A 15211-nucleotide genomic window follows, 5' to 3' on the forward strand; every position below is an offset into this window, starting at 1 on the left:
ATGAGTCACACAAACTAAGCCTAGTCGGTTTATTATAGGCTTCTATATGCAGTTATAATGATCTAAGCTTTCCAAAACTTTTCCGTATAACTGATGATACATGACTCGAGAAACTTAGATCTGAGTCGATATAAAGACCCAAATTCTTGCAAATGTCTATTGCCGATATAATATTTAAAGTCAATGAAAAACTTATTTTCCAAAATAGTTTCATTAGATTTACTAAACAAAATTAATTAAGCTTTGTTTTTCTGTCCTAGGGAACACCTTGATTAATTATTTTAACTTTAGAGTTCGAGCCATTGTTTATCACAGTTTGTTTTCTATTAATATGACAACTTTTAAAGAATCGTAGAGCGGCATCCTCAAGACCATAACATTTTAATTTAGTTAATAAGAGTTGAGGTTTTATGGTATTGAACGCTTTACTAAAATCCAAAAGAATAAGGCAAGTAGATAAGTTTCCATCCCAAGCCCTAAAAATATCATAAGATACCTGAAGTAAGGCGGTGGTAGTACTGTCATTTTTCCGAAAACCAGCTTGACAAACCTTTTGACGTATTTCGGCGTTTTTTTTTTTAACAGTGGTTTTCGATAAGTCCGTGGTGGGAAGTTTTCAAATGAACACGCTGTATGTATGTATTATATATGTAATATATCTGTAGTAAGACAATGATTAGGGAAAAAGGAATAGGCCGTAGTAAAAGAGGTACTAGAAAAAGAAGGATCTTTAAGATTATTTGATCGTATTTTATAGACAAAATCCTTTGTTTTGTTGAGACATGGAAAAAATTATATTAGTTATTTTCTTTGTCCAAACCATTGTTACCTCAGGGGTACCGCAAGGGGAACATTGTTCTCCAATTGTCATTAATTTATTTGCAAATACTATCTTTAATTGCTTTCAGAACAGTTTTGCTTTGGCGTTCGCTTTTGCAGGTAGACTTGGATTGTACTGCTGATTGGTGTAGGGATAGTAAGCTTAGTTAGTCTGAATGTGTCGAATTGCTGTTTAATTAGATTTCATTAGGGGGTTATAAAACATACTTAACGCCTGGACAAAATTATCGCACCATTGATTATTTTGCCAAGAAAATTTAAATAAAAATAAATATCACTTTAAACAGTTTTACAGGCTGGCCCATCGAAAACGTACCGCAAGGCATTACAGAGTGGGAAAAAACTTTTTGGCAAAATCCAAAAATATGTCAAGTATGTTTGTCAGGGGGACAACTTTTGACATAAAACCCATTTCAAAAAACTCAACCCCCTAAGCGGGGGTTACATCCCCTAATTTCGTTCAAATGGGTCAAGTGGTATCTCTTTAAAAGGGTCTTGTCATTCACTATACAAAGCTGCTTAGTTTTTAAAATTCGAGTCACTCGTTCAAGAAATATGGGCCCTTGAAAGTTAAACAACAATATGTGACGAAAAATGCAAAAAGCGATTTAATTCTTACCATGTTAACCAAGTAAATGCTCGAAATGCTGTCCGCCAACGTTTATACAGTGATACAAATTATCTTCAAACCATTGCCGAACGTTTAGAAGCATTTACGGTGTCACTTCGCGACATACCTTAATAATTCTTCTTCGCAACTCTTCTAATGTAGCAGGTGATTTTACGGTCGGATTACGGATTACGGCTACGGATTTTATGTGTCCCCACAAGAAAAAATCTAAAGGACTTAAGTCTGGTGACTGAGGTGGACACTCAATTGCGCCCCTTAATCCTATCCAGCGTCCTGGAAATCTGTCATTTAAATAGTTGCGTACATTTAGTGAGAAATGTGGAGGAGCTCCGTCTTCTTGGAAAATCAATTCCTGTTCATTGAATGCGCGGTCCTCTTCTTTGATATTTGTTAGAGCTGGGTCGATGGCATTTTGTAACAAATCTCAATCAGGGAGGAAAAAAGGGCCCACAATGGATTTTCCAAAAATATCAGCCCATACATTTAACTTCTGAAGGTGTTGTGTGTGTGTTTCGTGAAAAATACTTGGATTGCTGTAAGCTCAATAACGCCAATTGTGGCGAATCACTAAACGATTTAGGAAGAAAGAACACTCGTCCGATAAACACACATTAAATATGAAATTATCATTGTTTAACGCTCGCTCACTCATAACTTCGCAAAACTGCCAGCGACGATCAAAGTCGTCTTCATTCAATTCTTGCACTAAGCGAATTTTATAGGGATAGAATTTGTATTTGTTCAATACCCTTTGGACACTTATTCGAGACACACCCGTTGCAATGGCCAATTTTCTTGTACTATCCTTGCAACTTCCGCCAATACTGCAATCTCCAGAGTATCATGAGACCCCACATTTTCAATATCGCTCTTTCTGTTATGAACTGAACCTGTTTCGCGAAACTTTACAATCAATTCCCGAGCAATTTTCCCAGGGAGATGTTTCTCAGGACGCCGTTGATTAAATAAATCCGCGACTGGATTTCCGCACTCATTGTTTTTAAAAAAAAGCTTAATAATCTCTACTCTTTCTGCAATTGAGTACACTATAATGATACACTATATTGATAATAAATTTAAAGGTTTAACAACTTTTAAACACTTTAACCACAAAACAGGTATCTAGCAGGACTACTTGGCCTAATTTAAATGTGAAGAAAGAAACCGGTTTTTTTTATTCAAGTTCATTTAAAAGCAAAAAATTGTTTCTCGCATTCTTATCGTTTGTTCAGTTGAAATGATTCAATTAGTGTTTCGACTTTAAGATGTGTTTTATGTTCACTCTGGGTTCAGTCTCACTTTCTCAATAAATCTTAATGATATCGTCACACATTATTGTTCAACTTTCAAGGGCCCATATTTCTTGAACGAGTGACTCAATTGTTAAAAACTAAGCAGCGTTGTATAAGGAACGGCAAGGCCTTTTTAAGGAAGTATCACTTGACCCCCGTCCCATTTGAAAAAAATTAGAGTTTTTGAAAATAAAACGAGTTTTTTGAAATGGTTTTTATGTCAAAAGTTGTCCCCCTGACACACATACTTGACGTATTTTTGTATTTTGCTGAAAAGTTTTTTTCCCGCCCTGTAACGCCCTTGCGGTACGTTTTCGATGGGCCACCCTGTATCTTTTGTCATATAAAAAGCAGAACTGAACAAAAACTATATTTATGCTCTATCACGGAACATGCTGCTCGCGAGGAGTGGGAAAACATTCTGCAGGGAAGTTTTCAAAATTAGATACGAGAAATGCCGTGAAGACTTCAAACTGTCATTGCAACTAGACGTGGCAATACAGGATATTAAGAAGTCATTATTATTTTTCATAGGTCTATTGTTTTATTTTTGTATCAAAATTGAAGTTAGTAAAAATCGATGTTTTTCCTTATATTAAATTTAGTTACTTGAATCTCGTTTTGTTAAATAGAAATTTTTTTTTTTGTTAATAAATAAAGAATAGTTAACAATGGTTATTATTAGTTTTTTTTTCTCTATTAAAAAAAAAGTCTCTAAAAATCAAGTGGTGCTATAATTTTGTCCAGGAGTTTACTTCCTATCTCATTGATGGCGAACAGTTAAAATATGTAACCAAAGTAAGCGATTTGGAATTAATTTTTCAAGAGAATATATCTTTTATTGAACATCTGAACTACATCGAAATTACGGTTAAATCAATAAAAATGCTTGGATTTATTCTCAGGCATTGTAAGAATTTATCAAAGGTTCGTTCTAAGCTAGAATATGCCACTATAGTTTAGTCACTTCGTCAGGCAGTACACAACTTATCTGTGGAAAAAGTTTGGCATATATTTTAAAGATTTTGCGCATTTAGGATTGCTTTGTTTATTACTGATCACGATTTAAGAATAATTGAGAATCGTTTATATCTGGTTATGTTGGAATGTAGGTGTAAATGGTTGTAAATGTAAATGGTTATATAGATTGTAGTAGCTTGTCGGAGTGCATAAACTTAGATTTACCAACTAGGATTAGAAGTATTCACTATGGTCAAAATTCTCCCATAGATCGTTACTGTAAACTCATAAATAGTTGCAACATTTAAGTGTTTGGCATGACAGTGCATTTATTTAAGAAGCCATTGGTCAATTCTGTTATTTAATCTTAATGTTTGAACCTTTTAGGTTTATATCTCGGCGGTTTATATATTACATATTTTTGTAATTTGATTTTTTTTTATTATTCTACAGATGATTTGTTTTGGGTTTTTGGATTACTATTTATGATGGTTAATTTGGAGAATGCTGTTATTATATTATTAATTTATGTAATGAGGTATCCCGTCGTTAATAAATATATAAAATTTAATTATCTTGAAAGATTTAGATTTTTGTTAGATGTATTAACAAAACTAGTGTTATTTTCCAAAATTTGAGTTGACTTGAACAAAGAAATCGCTTAATTAACTGTAGATTAATTAAATAGATTAATATTAGACTTGTTAATTATTTTTGATTACCAGTTAACGTAGTGGCTATTTGTCACAAAATTATCATCCCCTGATAGTCGAATCTCTTGTTTTTCAATTTTTTTTAATTTTTAATTTTCTTTTTGTTATTTCTTGTGCCTCTTCTGCTCCTCTGCTCCTTATAATAGGATAATATATTTATTGATTTATAAAAGAAAAAAATTTTTTTGTCTTTGTATCAACGTAGAAAATGAAAAATTTTGACACAGGCCTAATTTGTGGTGTAGTAATTTTTTTCGTTTCATTAAACAACTTAATTTTAATTAAAATATCTATAATTAGTTCTATAAATTATATGATAACTTTTATGTTGTGTTTACAAAATGGATTATGTATTTAATTTAAAATTTCCGTATTATATTGTATTGTTGTTGTAGGTTGATCTTTATTTGATCTACAAGCATGAAGGTATTTGTGCGCCAGAAATTTTAAACCTACGCTTAAATAAAACCTATTTACCATTTACCATTACCAACTTACCATTAAATATTAAAAGTTACCTTTTAGTTAAAAAATATGTAAACAACAGATTTAAAATTACCATTAATTGATATATGTATTTTGAGTTAATATTTTATTCTCCTGGAGGATGCCCCAATACTTAAGTCGCAAAGATTACGATTAGCAAAAATACGAAAAAACAACCCCCTATAACGCAAGATTTTCTCTAAAAATTTGAACTTACCTGACTTAGCATGTACCACCTTCGTATGCGTGATTTTGCCTAAGTCTGGACCGACAGTGCAGAGCACATCGTCACCGAAAAACACGATTTTCAAAATGATGAAAGGTCGCAAGTGTGTTAGTGTGTGCAAAAAAAAAATGTATCTAGGTCTCGCGACGTACGGGCGAAGCGAACGTGATGCGTCTATCGACAGACGCCATTGCACTATTGGCGAAATAGCGCGTTGGGACGCGCCGCCGCCGACGCTTCGTCCCGTGACGTAACGAGCGCCGTGACGCCGATTTTGTCGGCGCCGCGGGGTTTTGCGAATTGCGAATTATCCAAGGCAGCGGTGTAGGAAAGGGGTTTGATCATGTTGACTAAAACTCTTACTGTTTAAGTTTTAGCACTTATTAACTATATTATATTGAATTAACTTGTATTTGCTCAAAATCAAGATTACTCCTACGTCCCCACAATTACTAGTTAATTAATATTTTAATCAGATTATTTTCAGGGAAAACTGGATGTCAAGTAATTTTTCTTTTGCCTTGTTAAAAATATTTGTACTTCTAAGAACTCTAGGTTAATTAGGTTGTCGTGGTTTTGCATTCTGTGTAAAATTACATGGTCTTGTCATATGTTTGAACGGTGTCCGGTTTCCATAATGTGTTTTACAAATAACGACTCAGAACTATTTTGCCTAATGCACCTACTATTACTCACTAAAGGTTTAATAAACCTGATCCCTAAGCTACGCTTTGTTCGACCCACATAAAACAACTACACTCACAATGAAGTTTATAAATGACTTTACAGTTTAAAATATCTGTCCGATTTTTATTATTAACCAAAAGCCCACCTAAGGTATGTTTAGTTTTAAAAGCAATATCAACATTAACAAAGCCAAGAACCCTCTATATTTTATATGAAATAGTGAAAAATATTTTGTTTTGGGTTGATTGTCTAAAGCCATTTGACTATTAGGAATATATGCGTTTCTGGAAGCATTACGCAATAGAATTTTATTTTCAATTTTATTCACTAATTTAGAGTTATTGGATGAAGTTACGTGTAATGGCTATTTGTCTAATAATAGACAACACCCTCTCTCTACATTCAGCCGACATCAGAATCTCTAAAGCTCTAGTCATAAAGCTATTTAAGGCGGCTTCCCTATCTGAAAAGGGGTAGAATGAGTCACTATGGATAACTGTACCAGTGTTACTAAGTTTCCTATAAACCTCAAAAACGTGCCTATTATTTATGTTTTTAATACATAAGTCTAAGAAGGTTATTGTTTTATTAGTTTCTGTTTCTAGTGTAAATTTTATTTTAGGATAGATAATATTAATAAAGGACACAAAATCATTTGAAGATTGATTGCTACCATTCCACAGTAAAATACAATTATCTACATATATATAATAATATAATATATTTGAATTATTTAGAATGTTAGATTAAAATAATAAAAATTAATAAAAATAATTATAATTAAAAATTATTAGATTTAAAGTAGTCCATAAAAGTGTCAGCTAATAGAGGAGAGAGGGAGAGCCCATTGCAATGCCATCTTCCTGAATGTATTTAATGTTTCATGGTTGAAATTGAAGAAATTTTGTTTAAGGCATACTTTTAACAGGTCTAAAATCTCTTTTACTAACCAATTTATTTTTAATAATAATAACCACTGATCGTATGGGAATGTTGAAGAAATGAAAAAAACAATTTTTGGAATCCCTATGCCTTTAATTCTCTCTACCAGTAGTATGTTACTCTTAATCGTGTGAAGGAAATTGCAATCTTTGCTGGTTATCAATTGTTTATTAAGCCACTTAGCTAATTTATATGTTGGGGAATTAGTGAATGCTACTACAGATATTATGGGCATTGAAGCGGGATTAACAGACTTATGAACTTTAAGGCGTCCATAGAGTTTAGGAGTGCTAGTGTTATTGGCTGAAAGTATGTAACGAATTGAAGGTTCAATTAAGTGTGAGCACATTGTTAAGGTGACATTTACTTTTTTAAATAATATTGGAAGTCTTGCATTCTCTTTTTTCATATTATTTTGTTGAATAGACTTAATAAGAAAATAGTTATAATCACTATTTACAACATCGGGTAGTTTTTTAATTGAATTTAACTCTATGCTTACTACGTTACTGCACTGGCTGTAACTTGGCTGTAACCTGGTTAATTCTATTTACCTCCAATTTCTGTAGGATAGTCTCAGTTAAAATATTAATTAACCAGTAATTGTTTCATGTTCTTTTAACCCCACCCCCTCCCCTCCCTAATTTTTTGCCTAATGTTAAAATTTGTTTGCTTAAAATTCGTCAAACTTAAAATTGTGTCAAATTTGTCTATTTTTCCTCTCTTTTCAACTGCTAGAGCCGCCTGTTTTTTATTTATTGTAACAACAATCTGTAATTCAAATTACACTCGAGTACCACTACCCAGTGTTTTTTGGTACGCAAATGGAATTTAACTCTTAATTTTTGTACAAACAGCACATGGTGAATTGTCTCCAGTTCCAACAGAACAATAGTAAATAAATAAACGCCAGAAATTGCCCCCACTCCTCAACCAGATTGGGTTTGTAAGAAAAGCTAGATATTCTCTTAATACTTCTCCGGAATGAAAGTTGTGTTGGATAGAGTGTCAATTATAGTGTTTTGGTAAAGGCGTGTTTTGGCTTTTGATAAGTTGCGATACTTTTTTTTAACTTCGAAATACTTATTGACCTTCTTAACCTGTTCAAAATTACATTTTCTGCCTTCTTTAATGCATAGTGTTAACTGCTTCCTTAATACCATACACTGCTGATCAAACCATGGATTACTCTTTTTAAGTGGGTTTTGCTGATTATTTTTTTGTGGGCAGACTAAGCCAAGCGAATTGAAAACTTCATAGGTCGCGTTTTTTAAATTATCCTTGTCAATTTCCAACTTTTATATAGACGACTCGCAACGAATGATTGCATCTTCCTGGATATTCAACTTATCTATCATAGTAACGATTGAATTGTTCATTCCCTGGGACATAAGTGCAACACATTCAAAATAACAGGATTCATTCCTCGTTCAGAAATTTCAAAGCATTTAAAGCTTGCTCAGTTAACTAACGGCCTCCCTTCTTGAGAATCAGCAGCAATAGCGGTAGGTGCGCCCTCGGTGGGTTGCAGCAGAAGTACCACCTGGCCAAATAAATCGTGCGATGATAACTTGCACACCGAACATATAATTGATCTATGGTCCCTATTGATCGATGTTTGGCACACGGCTCAGATCGACATTATGGTGTATATAGGATAATTTTACACTGTGTCGCAGAATATATACTTTGTTATTATTATGTAACTGACTTCATATTTTTATCAATTTATGATGTCAGTAGACCGAATTAAACAATTAGACTTACTTGCACTATTTAATTTGCGAAAAAACACATTTTTTTTAATGATGCGCATACGTCAACGTAAGCGCAGGAGCTCCTATTTAAGATTTTCTCTTTTCAACCCAAAGTATTTATTTTTTATTTATTTATGTATCAAAAGAATCCATTTACATTGTATTTATAGAAATATACATATAATACATTACTATCATATCACTCGAAATCACAGTAACCAATAAGTACATCTTTTAACACAAATTACTAAAATACTGTTTTAACTTAGTTTTTGCTTAAAAGTACTAAATTTAGAATCCAACAGATTAATTTATCCCAGCAAGTCATTAGAGTCGCGAACCAGTCATGTAGTTGATTCATTTGTACTGTAATTAGTGTGGTAAAATATATGATGTTTCGAGAAGGAATTTTAAATTTAAAAAGTAACCACAACCAAGGACAGTCTGTAAAACCATTTATTACTTTACGTAAAAAATATAAATCTAGTAGAATTTGTCTTGACTCTAGTGTAGGGAAATATAAACTATCCCTCACCCACTGATAGTTATATTCGTGTATGTGATGTCGAATTCTAATTGCAGGAATTCTCAAAAATGTATTCTGGAGTTTTTCGAGCTGCTCAATGTAACAATTGCAAGATGGGGACCAAACAACTGACCCATACTTAAAAATTGCTCTAACAAGGGAGCAATAAAGCTTTCTGAAAATAAACATGGACAAGTCAACACTTAACCTCTGAATGAAACCAAGCACCTTCTTCGCCTTATTTGTTACATGATTGATGTGACCCTCAAATGATAATTTTGAATCCATCCAGATTCCCAAGTTCGAAATTTCTATTTTAGAGTCAAATGAAAGCTTATTTATTGAGTAAATAAAATGTATAGTTTTACCCTGTCTTGAAAAAATTATTGTATTTATTAATATAAACTAACATCCTGTTAGTTGTTATACAAGAGAATTCTCTTGTAAAATTAAAGTAGTTTGACATCATCTGCAAATATCAAAACACTGGATTTTTTTTTTATTTTTCGCCAAATCAATAAAGAAGAGGTAAAACGAAACAGGGTCACAATGAGTCGTACCCCCGATGGCACAAATATTTAATCAGATAATTAGCTAAGTTTTCCCTTGAACAAATTCATACAATTCGATACCTAAAGCCTTCATTTTGCCTAATAATACCCCATGATTGACGCGATTAAAAGCTTTAGAGAAATCTGTATAGATCGAGTCCATCTGGAATCACCCCTCTAAGCTATTGAATATGTACTTAACATATAAAACGAAATTCGCATCAGCACATCAACCTTTTATGAATCCAAATTGTTCCAGATTAAAAATAATTCTAAAAATCCAGCTTAATCTGTTACTAACAAGACAATCTAGTAATTTTGGTAACTCTGATTGGTTATATACAGCATGATGTAACCTCTATTGCCATTTTTAAAAATGTTCTCTAAATAGCTTTTTTTCTATGATGCAGGAAAATAACTTGAACTAAGAGATAAATTAAAAATAATCCATATTGGTCTTATAATTGTTGTACACAAGCATTGTTGCACTGGGATTCCATCTTGTCCATACCACATCCTACTCTTAGAGGAAGCAATAACATCATATACCTCTGCTATTGACAAGGATACAGTACTCAAGGAAATCGATTTTTTTAAATTAAACAAAGACATAACATTCAGCTTTTCATCTGAGTAAGCCAATGAACAGTATTCGGCAATACATTTGCTGCATCGTTAATATCCAAGCTAGGAAAGAATATTAATAAGCTAGAAAAAATATTCATTGTGCCTCTCTTACTTTGGATAAATGGCCAAAAATACTTTGCTCATAATCAACCTGTAGCCTCCTGATTTCAAACTTCTTATATATTTGTTTTTCTGTATAATCAAATGGCAAGGTTCTAAAGAAAACCGAGATAGAAACGTAGAAGTTATTTATTTCTTTAGAGCAGTGTTACTCAAACTTTTTTCGTGACGGAACCCTTTTAAAAAACTAAATTTTTAACGGAACCCTAAACTTTAAACTAAAAGCAAAAGCAGTTATATGTGAATTGTTTATTAATAATCATACAAAAAAAGATAGATACGGGTCCACTTTAATACATGCATTCATTTATTATGACTGCTGGCGGAGCCCTACCGGAGGTTTCGCGGAGCACACTTTAAGTAACGCTGCTTTAGAGGTATGAATTGTTCTATTAGTTAGTACATTCTATCATAAAATAAAGTTACTATTTTATTAGTTGTTTCATTGCTAAACAAAACCTCCGAATCTAAACTGGCCAAATGATTATTTTTTTATAATTATGTTCATAATCAACATACCAAGATTATCATTACCTTACCCAGCCTGAGGCAAGTTATAATCTCCTCTTACTATAAAAAAGTATACTTACTATAAAAAATTATTTTACTTATACTTCGCAGTGCTACTACCATATTAATTACAATATTCCTTTCTCATTCCCCTATTTCGCCCTTTCTCAACACTTAATGCTTAAATTCTTATCATTTTATCCTAGTGAGTAGGCTGGGCACTATAGATAGGCTGTTATCTACTTAATATTTGTTTTTCGTGCGCCCTTACTATATTAATAGTTATATCTTATGGTTTATTAATATAGTGTAGGTTTTAACAGCTCTGATATAGAGAAAGCTGATAATCTGGCCTTTTAACCTGTCTTATGAGTTTTCCTTTTATACTAAAAATTATATCAATCTAAATGTTTTTTGATTAGTTTATAAACGTTATATTATTATTATTATTATTTATATATTATATAAAATGATGAACATTGCAATATTTTTTAATAAATTTATTAACATCAAATATGCTAATAATAAACATCCAAGTGTCCTCAATTTGTTTAGTTTTACTTGTGTAACTGATGATTACATTTAAAAAATCATTTCTAAAATAAATATGTCGCCCTAGGTGTGATGGTATTGACTCTTAAATCTTACCTCCTATCACTCCAGAGGAAACTCATTAAATGGCACTAATGGTAAATACTTCTCTAACATCCTACAAATTCTCTAACCTTTGGAAATTGTCTGATCTGAATTCTGATTCTTCTCTTTTTCTTATAATAGGACTTGATCCTGTTTAGTCAGTTGCGTTTAGCCTCCTTCGGAGCTCTTTCTATGATGCTGAACTCTAGCTTTCGTACGATCTCTTGGGTGGTCTGTCTGCCGATCTTCGCTAGTTTCAGGGGCGGATCCAGGGCTGATTTTTGCGAGGGGAAAATTTTTTTGAACACAGTGGATCAACATAATAATAATATATTGTAATTGATGTATGAATGTTCATTTATTCAGCCACAAGTCCTTGTTTTTGATGCAAATGTTACAGAAAAATTATTTCATAGAACAAAACGACGAGGCCCCAGTTTTGCGAATCGTTTAATGACTGACTTCAATGTCTTGGTGTATGTATAGCAAAGCCAATCCAATCAGTATTTCTTGTAGCAACGTTGACCTCAGCCATGTTTTCAAGCAGCGAAGAGCAGAAAAAAAACGCTCAGAGCTTGCATTTGTCACAGGCAGTGTGCAAAATATACGAAGATAAGCATTGATAGTCGGGAATATTTTAACATCACAGTTCTCCAAAGCTTGTAATGTAGTAGTTGGAAGTGGATTCGCTGAAATCTTTTTCTTCTGCTGCCAATAGCACTGCCAGTGGTTCAACTCGCTTTTGAACTTAAAACGCTGCACGATGTTGTCATCAGTTATGAGTCCTTTGAATCTTTCCACAAACAGCTGATAAGATTTTCGCTTTCAGTTGGATTGAGCTCACATACTTTCGTAGGCAGCAGCATACTCAATTGAAAACCGTCTAGAACTTCTTTCGAAAAACGAGTCTTGAGATCTTCGCAGATGGTATCCAACAAAGGAATGTATACCGAGACCCTGTAGTAATCTTCGCAACTGCTACCGCTGTAATTACCGCGTTTCGTTTGTTGGCTACAAGTTCTCGGTTTTTGTTCAGGAACATCCAGTTTTTTTGCTAGTTTTTTCGCATCTGAATAAATACTTCTGAAATTTGCATCAGCTTTTTCTCTCCGATCTTGAAACGTTGGAAGCAGCGTATCTATCATCATTGATGCTTTTGCATTATCGATGGACTCTTTCTGAAGCAGTACGCTGAGTGAATGAGTCAATGATAAAGTGTCACAAAGACAGAAAAGTCCAACAATAAATTCGAATTTGCACAAAGCCGCTATTAGGACTGTTGTTTTTCCAGCTGTTTCCTTGTTTTTCCACTCACTGATTTTTGTCAAAGCTTCTACAATCAATGACATTTTGGAGGCAAATTGAACAATAGCATTATGACGTTGAACCCACCTTGTTTCGCATAACTGTACCAGGTGTCCTCCAAGTTTCTTTGCCAATGCAGTCGTACGTTTAGGAAAGGACTTCTTGAAGAACTTGTTAACATAGTGCTGCATACCAATTCAATCACTCGAATTTTGGTAGATTTAGATATGGTGCTGTTTAGTTTGTGAGAATAACAGGGTGTTACTACAGCGTTTTCCGCTTCTTTCCGGATTTCGTTAACAGCTCCACAATCTGATAGCATCACAGCACACGCATCAATTCCTATTGCAACGCAGTGTTTTGAGTTGAGATTCATTTTCTTCATTTCTGCGAGGACGATTTTCCCGAGAGCAATCCCAGTAAGTGATAATTCCACATCAGATTGGCTGTCTTCTTGAGCGTTTTTAGTAGAGAGTACTTCAGTTTTTTTTCCGAGACGTCAGAGTCACTACTTTCTGCAGAATTATTCTTAGACAGTTCACCAAAAGCATCAATAAACGTCATGAAATCTTCTCTGATGCTTGGTCCATTTTCAGTTGAATCAACATATCGTAGAATAAGGCTGACCTGCAATAATACATGTACTCAATATTTTTATTGATGAATTTGGAAATGTACACGGCAAAAGTGAATAATGTCCTACAAAGTGTGATAGTCAGATCAACAAATTGTGTAAAAGCGTTCACAGTAGATGGACAAATAATTAATACAGAAAACTTTATATTCCGATATGAAAAATTGATTGTTGAAGATTTGTCATAAAACACACAATAATATTTGCAATAGGATTGGTCGATAAATTGTAACGTCCGTATAAAAGCTTTAACTGCAGTTTCGCAAAAGGTGATATGAATTAAATTAAACAACAAAAATCGAAAGAGCCTAACAAACTATTTCATTGTCTCGCACGTTGACAGGAAATAATTCACATACATCTATCTTTCATTTGCGTGAGATACCTCATGCCTAACTATTATCTGGAAATCTGATACATATCCTATTTGGAATTGAAGACAAAATTAAAAAACCATTACAAAAAAAACCAATCGCAATGTCATTGATAGCTTAAACATCTATTTGGTGGACGTGGAGAAGTGGTTTAGGCCCTTTGGATTCCTAACTTTTTAATTTCATGAATGAAAAATGGAGTACCTGGGCTTTTCCTGAAAGATCTGGTCAAAACAAGTGAGCAAAACTTCGCCTGGGTTACTTCGTTCAAAATTTTCTCTTGTATTTCAGCTTTGCAGCACTCGATCAATTGATTTTGGCTTTTCTTGCATATATAAGTAGCTCTGGAAGATGCGTTCTCAAGATGAGCCTTTAGAATTGTATCACCTGCATTAATCATCAACCAAGTGTTGCACGAAAGTTCCCCTCATTCTTCATTGGAGGCTCGTCTGGTTTCATTGGCCCATCATCTTTATGACCACGGAATGACACATTTTGCCTGCCCAAAAAAAGTGTTACCACTGCGAAGCGCGAAAGTATTTCTCTATTCCTTTGTTTTTTTGTAGCATAATTCTTGTCAAGAAGATGATTAATGTCATACTGGGGATTGTGAAAATACTTCACTGATCACTCCTAGGTGACATTATTCGGTTTAATAATTTAAAAAAGCAGTAAAAAGTCTGAGAGGAAAGAATTTTTTAAATTTTCATAAATATATAAATTTGAAAGTTGCATCAATTTTTTCAAGCAAATTGATCAATATAAAAATGTACAAATTGAAAATTTTGGGGGGGGAGAGAAATTTCTTTGATTTTTCCCCCCCCTTGGATCTGCCCCTACTGGTTTAGTATTGCGACATGGCCCACTTTGCCCATCTTCCATCTGGTCTCCATTCCACATGCTCTCTCCAGCACCTCTTGCATGTGATAACCTATCTTACCACATGCTGTATTTCTAATTCTACTCTGATATATTCCCTAGCTTCATGTTATATCCCTGAGGGAAACATCCTTGAAAATTCTTTATATTTTTATTTTGTCAGTTGTCTGGTAAGATTTTGGGTTTCCCCAGTCTAACTTCAAATGGCCGACGTTTCGCAAAATATATTTGCTTCGTCAAGGCGCTAAAAATACAAGATTTTTTTGTTGAGAAACACACACAAACACAAGTTAATAACTTTGACCCTACCCATATACCGGGTGTTTTAGGAAAGTGGTTCGCCCCTATAACTTTTTTAGTTTTTAAGTTAAAAAAATCAAATTTGGTACTTGGGTGTAGCACCCAAATTGGGATTGGCTAACGTATTCAGTTGTTTTCTGTCACTTCCGGTTTAACCGAAAATGACCCTAAGTTTCTTATTTTAAATAGGATCTCCCATTTTTTTTGACATATTT

At 33.5% G+C, this 15211-nt stretch overlaps 1 protein-coding gene and 1 long non-coding RNA gene across 4 annotated transcripts in view; one reads left to right on the plus strand and one right to left on the minus strand.

Annotated features, from left to right (window-relative positions):
• The window catches only part of LOC126741885 (uncharacterized), a 151855-nt gene extending 146470 nt beyond the window's left edge, over positions 1-5385 (minus strand). For all 3 annotated transcript variants that reach the window (XM_050448350.1, XM_050448349.1, XM_050448346.1), the window contains exon 1: positions 5140-5385. The gene's annotated coding sequence lies outside the window, so the exon portion shown is untranslated. The remainder of the gene's footprint in view (positions 1-5139) is intronic.
• The window catches only part of LOC126741896 (uncharacterized), a 59347-nt gene that overhangs the window by 33382 nt on the left and 10754 nt on the right, over positions 1-15211 (plus strand). The gene's annotated exons all lie outside the window — the stretch shown is intronic.

Source organism: Anthonomus grandis, chromosome 11, assembly GCF_022605725.1.
Source record: "Anthonomus grandis grandis chromosome 11, icAntGran1.3, whole genome shotgun sequence".
NCBI classification, from domain to species: domain Eukaryota; kingdom Metazoa; phylum Arthropoda; class Insecta; order Coleoptera; family Curculionidae; genus Anthonomus; species Anthonomus grandis.